Source organism: Notamacropus eugenii, chromosome 1 (genome assembly GCF_028372415.1).
Source record: "Notamacropus eugenii isolate mMacEug1 chromosome 1, mMacEug1.pri_v2, whole genome shotgun sequence".
NCBI classification, from domain to species: Eukaryota; Metazoa; Chordata; class Mammalia; order Diprotodontia; family Macropodidae; genus Notamacropus; species Notamacropus eugenii.
Genome location: NC_092872.1, coordinates 451,470,780 through 451,488,803, shown reverse-complemented (window position 1 = coordinate 451,488,803; position 18,024 = coordinate 451,470,780).

Below are 18,024 nucleotides of genomic sequence, written 5' to 3'. Positions count from 1 at the left end.
ATGGAACTTTCCTTAAAATAATGAGTATCTACCTAAAACCTTCAGCAAGTATTATATGTAATGGGAACAAGCTAAATGCATTTCCAATAAGATCAGAGGTGAAACAAGGATGTTTTTTATCACCACTGTTATTCAATATGGTATTAGAAATGCTACCTGTAGCAATAAGAGAAGAAAAAGAAATTGAAGGAATTAGAACAGGCAGAGAAGAAACTGAGTTATCACTCTTTGCAGATAATATGATGATACACTTAGAGAATTCTAGAGAATCAAGTAAAATACTACTTGAAATAATAAACAACTTTGGTAAATTTGCAGGTCACAAAATAAACCCCAATAAATCATCTGCATTTCTATATATTACTAACAAAGTCCAATAGCAAGAGAAAGAGAAATCCCAGTTAAAGCTACAGTAGACACTATAAAATATCTGGGAGTCTATCTGCCAAAACAAACCCAGGAACTATATGAACACAATTACAAAACACTTTTTGCACAAATAAAGTCAGATCTAAGAAAGTGGAAAAACATCAGTTACTTGTGGGTAGGCTGAGCCAATATAATAAAAATGATAATTCTACTTAAATTAACTTACTTATTCAGTGTCATACCAATAAAACTACCAGATAATTATTTTCTAGAGTTAGAAAAAATAATATCAAAATTCATCTGGAAGAACAAAAGGTCCAGAATATCAAGGGAACTAATGAAAAGAAGTGCTAGGGAAGAAGGCCTAGCCCTACCAGATCTCAGATTGTATTATAAAGCAGCAATCACCAAAATCACTTGGTACTGGCTAAGAAATAGAAGTGTATACCAGTGAAATAGGTTAGGTACTCACGACATAGTAGTCAATGAATATAGCAATCAACTGTTTGATAAACCCAAGGATCCCAGCTTCTGGGATAAGAACTCACTGCTTTACAAAATTTCTGGGTAAACTGTGTAAGAATGTGGTTGAAACTGGGCATAGATCAATGCCTGACATCACACACAAGAATAAAGTCCAAATGGATACATGATCTAGGTATAAAGATTGATACTATAAACAAATTAGGGGAGCAAGGAATAGAGCATTTGTCACATTTATGGAGAGTGGAAAAATTTAAGACCCAACAAAAGATAGAGAATGTTATGAAGTGCAAAATGGATAATTTTGATTACATTAAATTGAAAAGTCTTTGCACAAACAAACCCAATGCAATGAAGATTAGGAGGGAAGCAGAAAACTGGTAAAGAATTTTTGCAACAAGTGTCTGTGATAAAGGCCTCCTTTCTAAAACATATAGAGAACTGAGTCAAATGTACAAGAATACAAGTCATTCCCCAGTTGATAAATGGTTAAAGGATATGAACAGGGAGTTTTCAGAGGAAGAAATTAAAGTTATCTATGATCATATCAAAAAATGCTCTAGATGATTATTCATTAGAGAGATGCAAATCAAAACAACTCTGAGGTACCATATAACATTAGACTGGCTAACATGACAAAACAGGAAGATGATAAATGTTGGAAAAGAAGTGAGAGAGTTGGAACACTAAATCTTTGTTGGTGGAGCTGTGAGCTGATCCAACCATTCTGGAGAACAATTTGGAACTATGCCCAAAAGGCTACAAAAATGTGCATACCCTTTGATCCAACAATATTGCTTCTAGGACTCTATCCCAAAGAGATCATAGAAATGGGAAAGGGTCCCATGTGTACAAAAATATTTATAGCAGCTCTCTTTGTGATGGCCAAAAACTGGAAATCAAGGGGATGCCCATCAATGGGGAATGGCTCAACAAGTTGTGGTGTATGAATGTAATGGAATACTATCGTGCTATGAGAAATGATGAACAAAAAGCCTTCAGAGAAGCCTGGAAAGACATGAATTGATACTGAGTGAAAGGAGCAGAACCAGGAGAACTTTGTACACAGCAACAACTACAGAGTGTGAGGAATTTTTCTGGTAGACAGTACTTCATTGCAATACACGGACTTAAAAAATTTTTAATAGACTCTTGAGGCAAAACATCTTCCACATCCAGAGAAAGAACTGTGGGATTGGACTGCAGATAGAAACAGACCATTTTCTTTTGTATTATGTTTTTTTTGCTTTGTTTTGTTTTATGCTTTCTCCCATTCATTTTAATTCTTCTGTGCAACATGGACTTAGTAAGAATGTATGTGTAGAACCTATATAAGATTGTACACCATCTCAGGGAGGGAGTGGGGAGGGAGAGGAAAAAAATCTAAGATACATGCAAGTGATTGGAAAACACTGAAAAAAAAACAAAATAATTTAATTTAAAAAAAGAAGTTGCATATCTTGGTTCTCCAAGTGGATTAGGCTGCCATCAAGTTGACCAAGGTTTTCAAAGGGAGAGACAACCCCTTAAAAATATTTTAGATGAGATTACTGCTTAGATAGGGTTAGACTAGATGATCCCTTAGGTTCTTCCTGAGATGATGCTTCCAACTCAGTTTCTTAGAATCATATGGTTCCAGAGCATATAGACCATTTGATGGTAGTTCATCCAGGCCTTTCCATTTAATAGGCAGTTTATACTCCACTGGGTTATGAACATGCATAACAGTTTAGAAAATGTTCTTGGATACCCAGAAATTTAAAGTAAAGATGTCATGATCATTCATCTATTATCCTTTTTGTGACTTTAAATTTCCCCAGGTAGAAGAGCTTGGGAGAAGGGGTATGGAAGAAGAACCTAAAAAGTTAGATCACTCCTAATAACTAATTTAATTTGTCTCCTTTCAGCTGAGATAAGGGATGGGGTGACTAAGGTGACATCTTTATGGCAAAACACCAGACCAACCATTGTGGCATTACTAACCTTTCCAGCTATCCTTTGGTATAACTCAACAGAGGATAGATTATTCCCCACAGCTGGAACCTAAGGTCCAAGGGAGAAGATAGTCCCTGGTTCAAGCTTCCAGATGTGACCAGATACGCTGATTCCTTGTTTCAGACTGTATATGGATATGTTGAAATTGTAAATAAGAAAAATTATATCATTTTGAATATGACTAGATTTCTCTATTTTGATTCTAGATGTAAGGATGTCTAGCAGATAAGTTATGAAAGGTCATGTTGGGGCAAGAGGCTTAATTCTCTGCCCAGGGAGCCATTATGAATTGGAATATCTCATCCCTTCAGTAGGGTAAAGGGGAAATTCACTTATTGATATATTTCTTCTTTAAACTCCTGTCTTGACCTTGAGGATTTTTCATCTGTCATTATTGCAAGGCAAAAGAGGAACTATGAATCTCTCAGTATTTCTAAATATAAGTCAGATTAGAATGATTACAATTCATCTTACCTTTCAGGCCTCATAAAGGACCTCTATTGCTCCATAGGCAATATTCCTGTTCCATGAGGGTAATAATTCACCCCCTTCTCTGTTGCCCCTCCAACTTTCCTTGTTTCCCCCACTCTCTTTCTAACTTGCTCCAAATCTTCAGTTTTCTTTGTCTTTTGTTGCTTTTGGCACTCAGTCCCTCTCACATAAATGGTTTTTTATCCCACTCTAACCTATCCTATTCTTTTCTCATCACAATTCTCTGAAGCTTTGCTTACAGGTATTTTAGAATTGATCTCTTTGTGTCTTGAACATTCCTTTCATCATATTAGCTTTTTATGATGATATTTTTTTGTTTGCCTATATTCTTCTAAATTTGATACTATGACTGGACTCTGTACACTTCTGGAGGGAAGATATGAACTGGTTCTGTTTTTGCTTGGGGTGGGGGGGGGAGACAGGGTGGGGTGGATATTGAGTGTTGTGTTATTCCAAAATCTCAAGGTCAGACTAGGGACAGAAAAAAGCTGGAGACTTACAAGCTTTCAGTGCTCCCAAAGGGGTCTGATACATGGGCAAAATCTGATTGCTGCTACCTTCGTCTAAGTCAACAAGTTCTGTCCTGGGTTTGGGTCTGAACAACAGTAAAATGTTACTGGACTTAGCTTCTTTCAGTCAAGTGGAAAGTTCTGTTAGTTCAAAGTGACAGAATTGTATCCTTTTCTTTTATATGGGATTTGTACCCAGGTACTAAAAACCTGGAATTTGAGCCACTAAGAAGTTTTTCCTTTCTTGATACTCCATCTAAGACCTCTCTTCCAAATCTCCAAACCTGTCTTCCCCTTCTAAGTCTGTCCAGAACTACCTTGCACTTTAAATATGGTTCTGAGATATGGGTCTGACACACTCTCTAGCCCTGGAGCACATCCCCTCCTTAGCCATGTAGTGTTCTGTGCACATTGTGCTCCTATTGGAGTCCCATAAATGGGATCCCCAGATCTTCCCATCTGTCTCTCTATGCCAACCTGGACAAATGATGCACTGTGACTTTTTCTGGATTTTCCCATCAGGATTCTGGTCCAGTATGTTTTCTAGATATTTGGAGAAGATTTGGTGGGAGCTCATTATATTGCTTCATACTACTACACTATCTTGACTCTGCAATTATGCAATTTTTAAAAATTGGATAGATCTTTTCCATTTTTACTCTGTGTGATTTCATCTACTCATATTTACCCTTAAAAGACCCTGAAAGGACTTGCTTACTTTGGTCTCTCATCAAGCTGTACGTAAAGTGCATTTAACTAGAACTGCTTTATATTTTTTGAGAAGATACTTAACATAATCTTCCATTATTTTTCCCCTTTAGATATTAAAAAAAGAGCTTCTTTTTGAAACCAGTGTAGTCTTTAGCTGCAATATCTTTCCATTCATTAAATGAAGCAAGTTTTTGTTGACCAGGGAGCTAAGTGTTTTAGGGGATAGAACACTCAGTCTGGAACTAGGAAGACCTGGGCAGCACTTACCTCCCTGGGTTATTGAGAGGATCAAATGAAGGAATACTTGTGAAGGGATCAGTATAATGCCTGGAACATAACAGGTGCTAATAAATGTTTGCAGCTTTCTCTTCCACCTTTCTAAATATTTATGGAATTGATTTATCCCTCCATTTTTTATAAAAAGTCATTTTAGTTCTATCTATATACTTTCTTCTATTTATATTTGCTTTTTGTCATAAGAAATTCCTTAAAATAGGTCAGGAAGAATTTAATTGCATACCATTTTTTCCCCTAATATTCTTATTTCTCCTAGCTTGGTACTTATTTCCATCTTTTCTCTAACACATTGGTGCTTTTACATTACTGCTTCAAAAATGGTTCCCACATCAGCAATGAGTTATTTCTTGCTTTAGGAAATAGCACTAAAGACTGTTGTGGAGATATTCAATAAAAACCATCCAAAAAATTGAATGGAAATAGAGCAGAAAAAGGATTAGATCAATATCTCATACCACATAACACAATAAATTTAAAATATATTACTCATGTACATTTTTTATCTTTAAAAAGGTGGTAATGGAATGTATATCTATCTCAATTGTAGAAAAGAAAAAATATTGTTGAATAAATATTGAATAACAGTGATGATAATAGACATTCTTGTTTCACCCCTGATCTTATTAAAAATGCTTCTAATTTATCCCCATTACATATAATGCTTGCTAATGGTTTTAGAAAGAAGCTACTTATCATTTTAAGGAAAACTCTATTGATTCCTCTCTAGTGTTTTTAATGAATGAGTGTTTTATTTTGTCAAAAGCTTTTGCTATACCTTTTGAGATAATCATATGATTTCTGTTAATTTTGTTACTGATATAGTCAATTTTGCTGATAGTTTGCTAAAAATATATTTGTAGTAACAGTTAAAAGTTTGATACTAGTCTGCCAAGGAACTGAGGCATAGAGGGAAGACCAAGGTGTCTCCCAATTCAGGGATATTTTTTTTTGTACTTCCTGTTTACAAAGAGACATTTTGACAAATGTAAAAGCAACTGATATTATTTAATAAATATTGAAAAGAAATCAACTGGTTAAATTCTTAGTAGACTACTAATCCCTGGTAGCAATGCTATATCAGCTGGCATTGACAAATGATGCAGGAGCAGTAATAACTGTCAATTGATATTGGAAGGAACACTACAATAGAATCTTGAGATGATGGTACTAAAAGAACCTTCACTATCTCTTAGGGATACCCCAGAGACCACCAGGATAAAATAAACACAATCATGTTCTAGAGATCCAACTTGCCAATTTAAGTGGAAATTGGGCTAAGGACTCCTACATTCTATAAGTGTTAACAATAGTTTTATATAATAACATGCATCCAAAGAGGACAAGAGCCTCCTCTTAACTGACTGATAGCTTCCCTGGGGAGGGGTGGGGTGCCTTCCTGCCATCAAAGGATCCTTCCATTCCATTTCAGGCCTGCTAATTTCCCTATGACAAAGGCCATCTACACGTTTTCTGTCACAAAGGGCAGGGGTTTAATTTCCCAGGGTGGAGTTCATTTGTAGATATGACATAACCAATGAACAAGTAGCTCCTTTGAGTTCAGGACATGGTGTCATAGCTACACCCGTTACTGGACTGTGTCCCTTGGGTTACTTCTTGCGTCTATGCTGGCTCCTTGCCCAGCTCCCTTCCAAACTTTGGAAGTTCATAAACTCATTCTTTTCCAACTCATTCTTCTTAGATCATCTTAAAAAAATGAACATAAACCCAAAATTGAGGCAGAGGAAACAGCAGGGCCATGAGTCTACAGATATCCACATGGATTAACACCAAGTAGTACAGATTATAATTGCTTAAAGGAATTGGTCTGCCTTTCATTACACTATTTTTGCAAAATAAACTCCAATTATAGTTTTCTATGCTTACTTTTTATTTGTTGAATATTGTACTAGAAATGTGAGCTTTAGCAATAAGAGAAGGAAAGGAAATTGAAGGAACTAAAACAAGCAATGAAGAAACAAGACTCCAAAAACAAGCTAAGGATTGATTCATTGGTAAAGCAGAATCCAGAATTTGCATAGAATATGATCACCTTTCTCTTTCAGATCTGTTCAATGCAAAACCTGCATTCCTTAGAATAGTTATAAACCATACACCAAACATTTAGAATTAGAAAGAACTTTAGAAATCACTGGGAACAATTCTTTCATTTTATCAGTAAAGAATTGGAGGTCCAGAGATTGCAACAAGGTCATGCAGGTAGGAAAAGGCAAGATTGACTCAGTGTATAGTGTTTCACCTAAAAATAGCTTATTCTCCTGTCTCCCACCATATTTGTATCATAAAAAGAATTTGGTAGTACTTCTTCTTCACTTGTTTTTCCAAATAGTTTATAAAGAATTGGAATTAATTGTTCTTCAAATATTTGGTAGAATTCACTTGTAAATCCATCTGGCCCTGGAGATTTTTTCTTAGGGAGTTCATTAATGGTTTCAATTCAATTGCTTTTCCTAAAATGGGGTTATTTAAATATTTTATTTCCTCTTTTGTTAATCTGGGTAATTTTCAAAAGAAAAACTCATCTATTTTACTAAGATTGTCAGATTTATTTGCATACAGTTGGGCAAAATAGCTTCTAATTATTGGTTTAATTTCCCCTTCATTGGTGGTAAATTCACCTTTTTGAATTTTGATACTGGTAATTTGGTTTTCTTTCTTTTTTAAATCAAATTAACCAAAAGTTCATCTACTTTTTTGGGATTGTTTGTTCATAAAACCAGCTCTTCAATTTATTTATTAGTTTAATAATTTTCTTAATTTCAGTTTTATTCATCTTGCTTTTGCTTTTCAGAATTTCTAATTTGGTACTAAATTGGGGATTTTAAATTTTTTTAACTTTTTCTAGTATTTTTCAGTTGCATTCCCAATTCATTGTTCTCCTCTTTCTCCATTTTATTCATGTAAGCATTTAGAGATGTAAAATTTCCCCTAAGACCTGCTTTGGCTGCATTCCATGAATTTTAGTATGTTGTCTCTTTATCCTCTTTGATGAAATTATTGGTTGTCTGTATGATTTATTGTTTGACCCACTCATTCTTTAGGATTGGATTATTTAATTTCCAATTAATTTTTAGCCCATCTTTCCATGACCCTTTAGTACATGTATTTTTCATTTCATCATGATCTGAAAACGGTGCATCTAATATTTCTACCTTTCTGCATCAGATTGTGAGGTTTTTATATCCTAGTTTATTCTGTGGTTAGATTTATCTAGTATCTAGAGAGGTTGAGGTCCCCCACTAATATAGTGTCTGTTTCTTCCTCTAACTCACTTAACTTCTCTAACAATGTGGATGCTATACTACTTGGTACATATATGTTTAGTATTGATATTACTTCATTGTCTGTAGTACCTTTTAGCAGGACATAGTTTCCTTGTTATCTCTTTTAATTAGATGTATTTTTGCTTTTACTTTGTCTGAGGTGAGGATTGTTACCTCTGCTTTTTTCACTTCAGTTGAAGCATGATATATTTTTCTCCAACACAAGAAATGTGTTCCTTGTAAACAACATATTATACAATTATGTTTTTTGATCTGCTCTGCTATCTGCTTCCATTTTATGGAAGAGTTCATCCCACTCACATTCACAGTTATGATTTCTGTGTCTTTCTCTCCATCCTATTTCCCCCCATTTATACTTTTCTCTCTCCTTTCTACCTTTCACTCTTCACTAATGTTTTTCTTCTGGTCACTACCTCCCTTAATATGCCCTCCCTTCTATCCACCTCCTTCCCTTTTCTCTCTTACCCCTCCTACTTCCCAAAGGGTAAGATAGATTTCTATACCCAAGTGAGTGTGTATTGCCTCTTTGAGCTAAATCTAATGAGAGTAAGGTTCAAACAATGTTCATCTCCCTCCCCTCTTTCCCTCTTCTGTGATAGGTCTTTGTCCCATTTCATCTTATATAATTTACTCTTTTCTGTCTCCTCTCTTCCTCCTCTCCCAGTACAATACTTTTTATCCCTTAATTAATTTTTATCATCACATTAAAGTCAACTCACACCCACAACCTCTGTCTATGTATATGCCTTCTAAATGTCACAATAATGATGCTGTTCTCAAGAGTTACAAGCATTATCTTCTCATGAAGGAATGTAAACAGTAAGCCCTTATTGAATAATATGGTTTGTTCTTTCCTGTTCACTTTTATATGCTCACTTGAATCTGGTATTTGAAGATTGAATTTTCTGTTGAGCTCTGATCTTTTCATCAGGAAGGTTTGGAAGTTCCATATTTCATTGAATATCCATTTCCTCCCCTAAAAGATTAGGCTCAATTTTGCTGGATGGTTGATCCTTGGTTGTAATCCAAGTTCCTTTGCCTTCCAGAATATCATATCCCAAGTCCTCTATTCTTTTTATGTAGAAGTTGCTAGGTCTTGAGTAATCCTGGCTATGGTTCCATGATATTTAAATTGTTTCTTTCTGGCTGCTTCTGATAATTCTGGAATTTAGCTATAATATTCCTTGGTGTTTTCCTTTTGAGATATTTGTCAGGAAATGATTGGTGGATTCTTTCAATAACTATTATACTTTCTGGTTCTAGGACCTCAGGTTCAGCTGCTGGAGGACGCCTCCTTGCTCAGGGCTGTGCTTTCTTCGAGATCCTCCAAGTTTTCCAGGCTAAAAGCCTGCTTCTCCTTGTCTTTCTACTGTCTGAACTGTTCCAGGATTTTTTCTAGGGCCTATTTTCTGTTTTTTTAAAAGACCAAAAAGGGAGAGTGATAGCAACATACTACTTACTCTACTGTCTTGGCTCCTGGAAGTCCAATTCTTACTTTTTAAGGGAGGGATAGGGAAGGAGGAAAAGTATTTATTAAGCATCTACTATGTGCCAGGCACTGTGTGAAGTATTTCATAAATATTAGCTGATTCTCACAACAACCTTGTGAAGAAGGTGCTACATTTATCCCAATTTCACAGCTGAGGAAACTGAAGCAAACGTTAAGTAATTTGGGTGGGGTAAAATAGCAAGTGTCTGAGGCCACATTTGAATTCAGACTCTTCTGACTCCGGTCCTGGTGCCTCATCCACTGTGCCACCAAGTCATCTTAGAGGAAGAAGACTTTATGAGGAATTCTCAAACACCATACAGAATAGAAAGTAGCTAATTGTGGATGACCTGAGCCATTTATCCAGGGTGTATCAAGCCCCTTAGTCAGTGAGAGAGAAGGGACCTTGAGATGCTTGTTACTCTGTTCCAAATGGAACGAGGAAGTGCAGCTTATCAATCAGAACTATGTCCAAAAACTGTCCATCATTATCAGATGAAATTTTTTGGAAGCCAGATCCAAGAAATTTCTGGAGGTAGTCTTTTGCCTTCCTATGGTGCCAATTTGTCATGGATGTGACTTCTGGGAGGTGGAATATCTGATCCCAGTATTTTAGGTGATGGTGATTTGAGTCATTTGTGTAGATATTGCTGCCATATCCTTAAAAGGATCATATAATCCTACACTTACCACATCTTGGCATATTGCCCCCATATCCAGATTGGTAATATATTCACATTTTCAACCTCTATTATTCTTGTAAGGGTTTTAAGCTGACTGTTCAGTTCAGCAGAGATAAATGAGAAATATGTACTATAAACAACTCATATAGGGAAGAGACATTGATCAAATTCCTGCAATACCTTTAAACCAGTTCCCTCTAGGCTTCAGACCCATGGCCATGGTTCAGAAGTCAGTACAGCTTGTAAACCTTATCTACACTATCCCTGAAGGCTCTCTCACCTGCAACTTTCTTTTGTGTTGCCCTATCTCAGCCCACTGGGAGGACTTGACAAGGCCTCTATCTCTCAGGCTATCATCTGTTATTGGATTATTGATGACTACTGGGAGACACTTGTGCATGCAGTGGGTGGAACTGTTGGTAAACCAGGAAAAGCAGATCTGCAGGAGTCAGGCCCTCATACGCAACGTGGCTTTGGAGAAGAGGAGCTAGAATTAGAGAGGCTTCAGCCTCTAGTAAGAGACTGCCTATTCATGAACATTGACAATAACACTATCAACTCCTGGTACTTGTTACACTCCCCACTTTGCTGCCCTGTCCTGCTGCTATTAATGCTGGAACCTTGGGAATTGCTCCTGCTTCTGGGGTCTTTGCTGCCTTCAGTACTTGTGATGCTATTTGCTCTGCTAAAATCTCTGCCATCATTACAACAATATATTGCCAAGATTATACATTATGATCAAATGGGATTTATACCAGGAATACAGGGATTGTTTAACATAAGGAAAACTTACCATAATTTATTTCACCAACGATAAAAGATTTTAAAAATCATATGATCATATCAATAGTTGCAGAAAAAGCTTTTCATAAAATTCAACTCTGGTTTATATTAAAAAAAAAACACTTGAAAGCATTGGTATATATGGATTTTTCCTTAAATTGAGAAAAAGCATTTATCTAAAGCTATCAGCAAGCATTATTTATAATAGGGATACTCAAGAAGCCTTCCCAGTAAGATCAGCTATGAAACAAGGATGCCCACTGTCATGAATACTATTCAATATTGTCTTAGAAATCTTAGTAATAACAATAAGAGAAGAAAAAGAAATAGAAAGAATCAGAATAGGGAATGAGGTGATAAAACTATCACTTTTATATGATGATTTGTTTGGAAAATCCCAAAGACTCAACCAAAAAGTTAATTGAAACAATTAATAATTTTAACAAAGTAGCAGGATGTGAAGCAAATTCACATAATTCATTTGCATTCCTATATATCACAAACAAAATTCTGCACAAGAGATAGTAAAAAATGCTCCATTTAAAATAAGTCCAGACAGTACAAAATACCTGGTAGTATATCTGCCAAAACAAACCTAGGCACTATATAAATAAAATTATTTTTTTAAAAAACCTTTCATACACATAAAATCAGATTTAAATAACTGGAGAAATATATAATTAATATATCCAATATATTATATATGTAATATATAATATTTCCAATATATATAATTAATATATCCAATTAATATCTGGATAGGCAGGGCCAATATAATAAAAATTATGATTTTACCCAAGCTGTTATATTTTAACGCTATCCCAATTAAATTACCAAAAAATTATTTTATTTCATTAGAAAAAATAATTTAAAAATCATTTTTTAAAAAAGTCAAGAATATCAAAGAAAACAATGGAAACAAAACATAAAAGAAGGGAGGTTTAGCTGTGCCAGATTTTAACTATGTTATAAGGAAGTAATTATCAAAATGATCTCATTCTGGCTAAGAAATAGAAAGGTAGACATACAATTTACAGCAGCAAATATAATAACCTTGCATTTGATAAGTGTAAAAATAAGATTTTAGGATAAGAATTCATTATTTGGTAAAAATTGTTGGGAAAACTGAAAAGTAGCATTATAGAATCTGGGCATAGACCAATATCTTACACCATTTACTAAGGCCAAAATGGATACATGACCTAGATATAAAGAAAGATTTTACAAGAAAATTAGAATTATTAGAATATATTACTTATCAGACTTATGGATAGGTGAACAATTTATGAATAAACAAGATAGAGTGAAGTTCAGTGTAAAATGGATAATTTTGATTACTTTATATTGAAACGTATTTGTACAAATAAAATGTGTAGTGAAGATCAGAAGGCAAGTAGAATATTTTATAGAAATTTTATAGACAGTTTATCAGATAAATGTGTCATATATAAAATATATGAAGAACTTTGCCAAATCTATAAGAATGTACATCATTCTCCAATTAATAAATGGTCAAAGGATATTAACAGGCAGTTTTCCAATGAAGAAATCAAAACAATTCATAGTCATATGAAAAAAATGCTCAAATTCATTATTGATTAGAGAAATGCATTTTAAAACAAGCTTGAGATAATCATTTTATAACTACCAGACTGGCTAAAATGATAGAAACAAAAAGTAACAACTCTTGGAGGACATGTGGAAAAATTGGGACGTTAATTCATTGTTGGTGGAATTGTGAACTGATCCAACCATTTTGGAGAGCAATCTGGAATTAATGTCCAAAGAGTTATTAAGTTGCCTATAACCTTTGACCTAGCAGTACCATTATTAGGTCTATTTCTAAAAATGATTAGGGAAAAAGGAAAAGAACTTATATGTCTGTTGATTACTTTGGGGTTCAGGGTGTTGTGTCCCCTGAATTAGGTGATATATGTGCTTGACTAAAGGATTGATACATGTGCTTGATTAAAGTGATCCTTAACCCCTTGAAAGTTGCTTTCCTTTTATGAATGCAGATCTAAGAACCTGTGGTAGCAGCCTCCCCCTGCTTCCGTGTATGTTGGGGTACTTACGGTTACAGACGCATAAAATAATGAAAAATGAAATAAGCAGAACCAAGAGAACATTGTATACAGTAACAGCAATACTTTTGAAGAAAGACTTTGAGTGAATAAATTATTTTGGCTATTATAAATATGCAAAGTAATTATAAAGGATATATGAAGAAAGATGCTATTGACATCCAGAGAAAGAATAAATAGAAGTATATAGAGAGTAATTTTACATATATATTTACATGTGCATATATGAATATGTGTGTGTATATATATATATATACATATTTGTGTCTAATGGTAGCTATCTCTAGAGTGGGCATGAGTAGGGTAGAAAAAAAGGAGAAAAAAGAAATCTTTTTAACTTTATATATTTGGTTTTTTAAAATTTATTTAATTTATTTGTTTTCAGTTTTCTGCAATCACTTCCATAAGTCTTAAATTTTCTCCTTCTCCCTTTCGTTCCCTTCCAGAGATAGCACGCAATCTTATATGGGTTCTAAATATATATTCTTATTAACCACATTTTCACATCGGTCATGTTGCATAGAAGAATTAAAATGAATGGAAGAAACCATGAGACAAAACAAAAAAAAATAAAACGTAACACAAGAGAAAATAGCCTGCTTCATTCTGCATTCTGATTCCATAGTTCTTTCTCTGGGTGTGGATGGCATTTTGCCTCGAGTCCTTTGAGAATATCTTAGGTCCTTGCATTGCTGTGAAACATCAAAAACAGTCCTCACACACTGTGGCTATTACTGTGTACAATGTTCTCCTGGTTCTACTCATTTCACTAAGTATCAGTTCATATAAGTCCTTCCAGGGCTCTCTGAAGTCCTCCTGTTCATCATTTCTTAGTATTCCATTACATTCATATACCACAACTTGCTAAACCATTCCCCAATTGATGGGCATCCCCTTGATTTTCGGTTCTTGGTCACCACAAACAGAGCTGCTATAAATATTTTTGTACATGCGGGACCCATTCCCATTTTTATGATCTCTTGGGGATACAGTCCTAGAAGCAATATTGCTGGGTCAAGGGGTATGTACATTTTTGTAGCCCTTTAGGCATAGTTCCAAATTGTTCTCCAGAATGGTTGGGTCAGCTCACAACCCTATCAATAGTGGATTAGTGTTCCAACTCTTCCACATCTTCTCCAACATTTATCATCTTCCTGTTTTGTCATGTTAGCCTATCTGATAGGTGTGATGTGGTACCTCAGAGTTATTTTGATTTGCATTTCTCTAATCAATAGTGATTTAGAGCATTTTTTTCATATGACTATAGATAGTTTAATTTCTTCCTCTTAAAAGTGCCTGTTCATATCCTTTGACCATTTATCAATTAGGGAATAATTTTGTATATTTGAAAGGAATAGCAAGTCATGCATAGTCAATTTGTAGTTCCATGTACAATCATCTTTTATATTATAGCATGTTACAGAAATTAAAAATAAAAAACCAAAACATCTGCCTCCACTTGTACCCACTGCTAGCGTCTATTGTGTAAGCAAATATCAGTAGCTTGTTCTGAACTGCATCCAGCCTCATCTAGCTTCTCCCCATGCACTGTGTATCCCAAAACTTGCCTGAGCAGGTTGAACCTTGGATTTTCTTACTGTTGATCTCCCACAACTCATTCCTCATTTGGGCAACCATCCAACCTAGGTCTTCTGTCACCATGGGCTTGTCTAGTCTGGCTAACATTATGTCATGGATATCATGGTGGAAATCATTGACCTTAGGAAGTGGGGCCTCCTTCAGATCTCTGTCTAACAGACTAACACTAAGGGAAGAGTTCAAGTAGGATCTGTGGCGAACAATTGTAAAGGCACACTGAAGTTCTTCCTAAGTAAATATAAACTGTTCCTGACTACTCAGCCACAAAGGTAGAAAAAAGAAAGGAATATCTCCACTCCATTCCTGTGGGGCTTGGGTGGTTATTTCATTAAAAAAGTCAGGAATGACCTCAGTAATTTCTGTGACAATTTTGTTCAGCTCCCTGCAGACCATCGGGTGCCACCCAGCCTCCTCACTGGCCACATGGGCTTCTTGTAAGGGCAGCTGACTTAGTGAAGTACTCTGTCTTCTTTCGTCCCCCATAATCTGAGGAAATAGCTTTTACTGGTCCTAGAATCTGGGATTGCTTGAGATTAACTACACGGAATGGTTCTGGAAGCTTTTTATCCTCTATAAGCTCTGTCTTGGAGATTTTACTTGCTTCGATGGGTATAGGTATCATTTCCACAGAGATCATGCCCAAATCTATATATACAAACTTACTGTCTTTCTTGAACTCTTTCCTGAATCCACTTCCACCAACAACTCCTTGTCTTTTCCTGGATAGTTCTATAAAGCATCCCAAATTCAATGTGTCCAAAATGAAACTCGTTATCTTACCCCTTGAGTCCACCACTCCTCCAAACCTCTGTTTCTATTGAGGGAACTGTTTCCAAGTGTCCATACTGTTAACTTTTAGCCTTCCCTGACTTTTCATTCCTGCATCCACCATATCCAATCAGTTCCCAAGTCTTGTTGATTCTCCATAATATCCCTTGTATTCTTCTCTCCACTCACATGGAAAACATTTAAATTCAGACCTGGTCTCCTAATTAACTTCCTTCCTTCCCCTTTCTGAACAATCGCCTATACAGCTGCCAATTAACCTTCTTAAAGCACAGTTCTGACCATGTCGTTCTCCTGCTTAAAATCCTTTTCTGACTCCCTTTCCCTCTAAGGTTTGATATGAGTACCTCTGCCTAGCCTGTATGGCCTTCCACAATCCAAAATACCAACATTATTTCATATTTAAGTATCTGTGTTTTAACTAAACTGCTGCATTGTATTCCTAAAGCTCAACATTACATAGAAGCTCACTAGAAGCCACCAACACCACCATCACCATCACTACCCATGCCTAAAATGAGTTTCTTCCTTCCTTTTCTCCATCTCTTACCTTTTTTTAGCACCTCTGTGAAGCCTTCCCTAACCCTACTTGTTGTTAGTATTTGATAATTCTTCAGATATTTGTTATTTTACTTCTATGCATAGATGCCCCCACAAGATAATCTAGGCTCTTTGAGGGCAGGTACTATTTTGTCTTCATATCCCCAGTGCCAGGCATTTAGTACATGATTGAATTGATAGTAGCAGATTGACTGGTCCATGGTTCTCTACCATAATTATGGAGGAATCATGTAAGTCAGACTCAGGATCCAATGACATCCCCCCTCCCAACAAAAAAGAAATCTTTCTGCTTTAGGAAGAAGCACAATTCTCCTACAGACCCAAGTGTGCATCTGCTTAAGTTAGCAGATTTGTAGAAATCCCTTCTCAAGATGAACAGGCTTTCATGCAGACTGTAGGGGCTATGGGACCCATGTCTGTGGCTATTGATTCCAGAAATTCATTCTTCTGCTTCTATCCATCAGCTATACAGAAGGGACCTACCCTGAATTCTGCCATGGGGTGTCAGGCTGAGTTTCTTTTCTATTTTTTTCTATTCTTTCTATTTTTTCTATTCTTTTCTACTTTTTCAACACCTTGCATTTTTTCAGTAATTTATCATGAACCTAACTGCCCAGCTGGCATTGGGTCATGCTGGTATGGTAGTGGGCTATGATTATGAATGAGAAAACACAGATGAACAGAAATATTGGATCATTAAAAACAGGTATGGAAGACTGTGAAGTAAGTATATATGTTGTTTGAGCCAAAAGAATGACACTTGTGTATAGTGGGAGTCATCTTATACAGAGATGGTGGGAGAAAAGCAGGCTCTTTAATTCTACATAGAAGAGTTTACCTGTACTGTGGAAATGTACCAGGAGGAGTAAGAGAATTAATGATCTTATTTACTTCTTTTATATAATATTTTATTTTTCCCCAATTATATGTAAAAAAAATTTCAACATTCATTTTTTAAATTTTAAGTTCCAAATTCTCTCCGTCCTTCCTTGCCCTCCCCAATCACTGAGAAGGCAATCAGTTGGACAAAGATTATACATGTGCAGTTCTGCAAAACACATTTCTATAATAGTCATACTATGAAAGAAAACACAGAAGAAAAAAACAAGAAAAAGAAAGAAAGCTTTTAAAAAGTGTGCTTTGATCTGCCTTCAGACTCCTTCCCTGGAAATGGATAATGTTTTTTTATCATGTCATTCAGAATTGCCTTAACACTTTGTGTTGCTGAGAATAGCTAAGTAATTCACAGTTGATCATTGTACATTATTGCTATTACTGTGTTCAGTGTTCTGCTGGTTCTCACTTCATAAATCAGTTCAAGTTAGTCTTAGCACATTTTGGTGAGAGCATCCTACTTGTTATTTTTATAGTGCAATAGCATTCTATCACAATCATATACCACACTTTAATCATCCATTCCCCAATTGATGGGCACCCCCAAAATTCCAATTCTTTGCCACTACAAAAAGAGCTGCTATGAATATATCTTCCCAATTAAGTGTAGATTTCAAAGCTTCTCCGCACTAAGCCAGCCAAGTGCCCAGTCTTTGATTGGAAACAGTATATATTGTGTTGCTTGGAGGGAGAAGTGTGGGTGAAGAGAGAAGCAGGCAGAGAGAGAAACAGGAGGAGGAAAGAACTTGCCTTGGGGAGCTTGTTTGCAATGTAGGGTGCTCCCTGGTTGGGTGATGAGTACCTTACTAAACCTTGCCTTCTGGTATCCTAATAGCAATGTTCCAAATAAATATTTTGGTTTTGTCTAGAGGAGGAGAATTTGCTATATTTTGCGAACCAACCTTGGAGATACACACGCATATTCGTAACTGCTGCTATGGGTATCACATTGGTGTTACAGAGGGCTGTGCAAAGAGTCATCTGGGT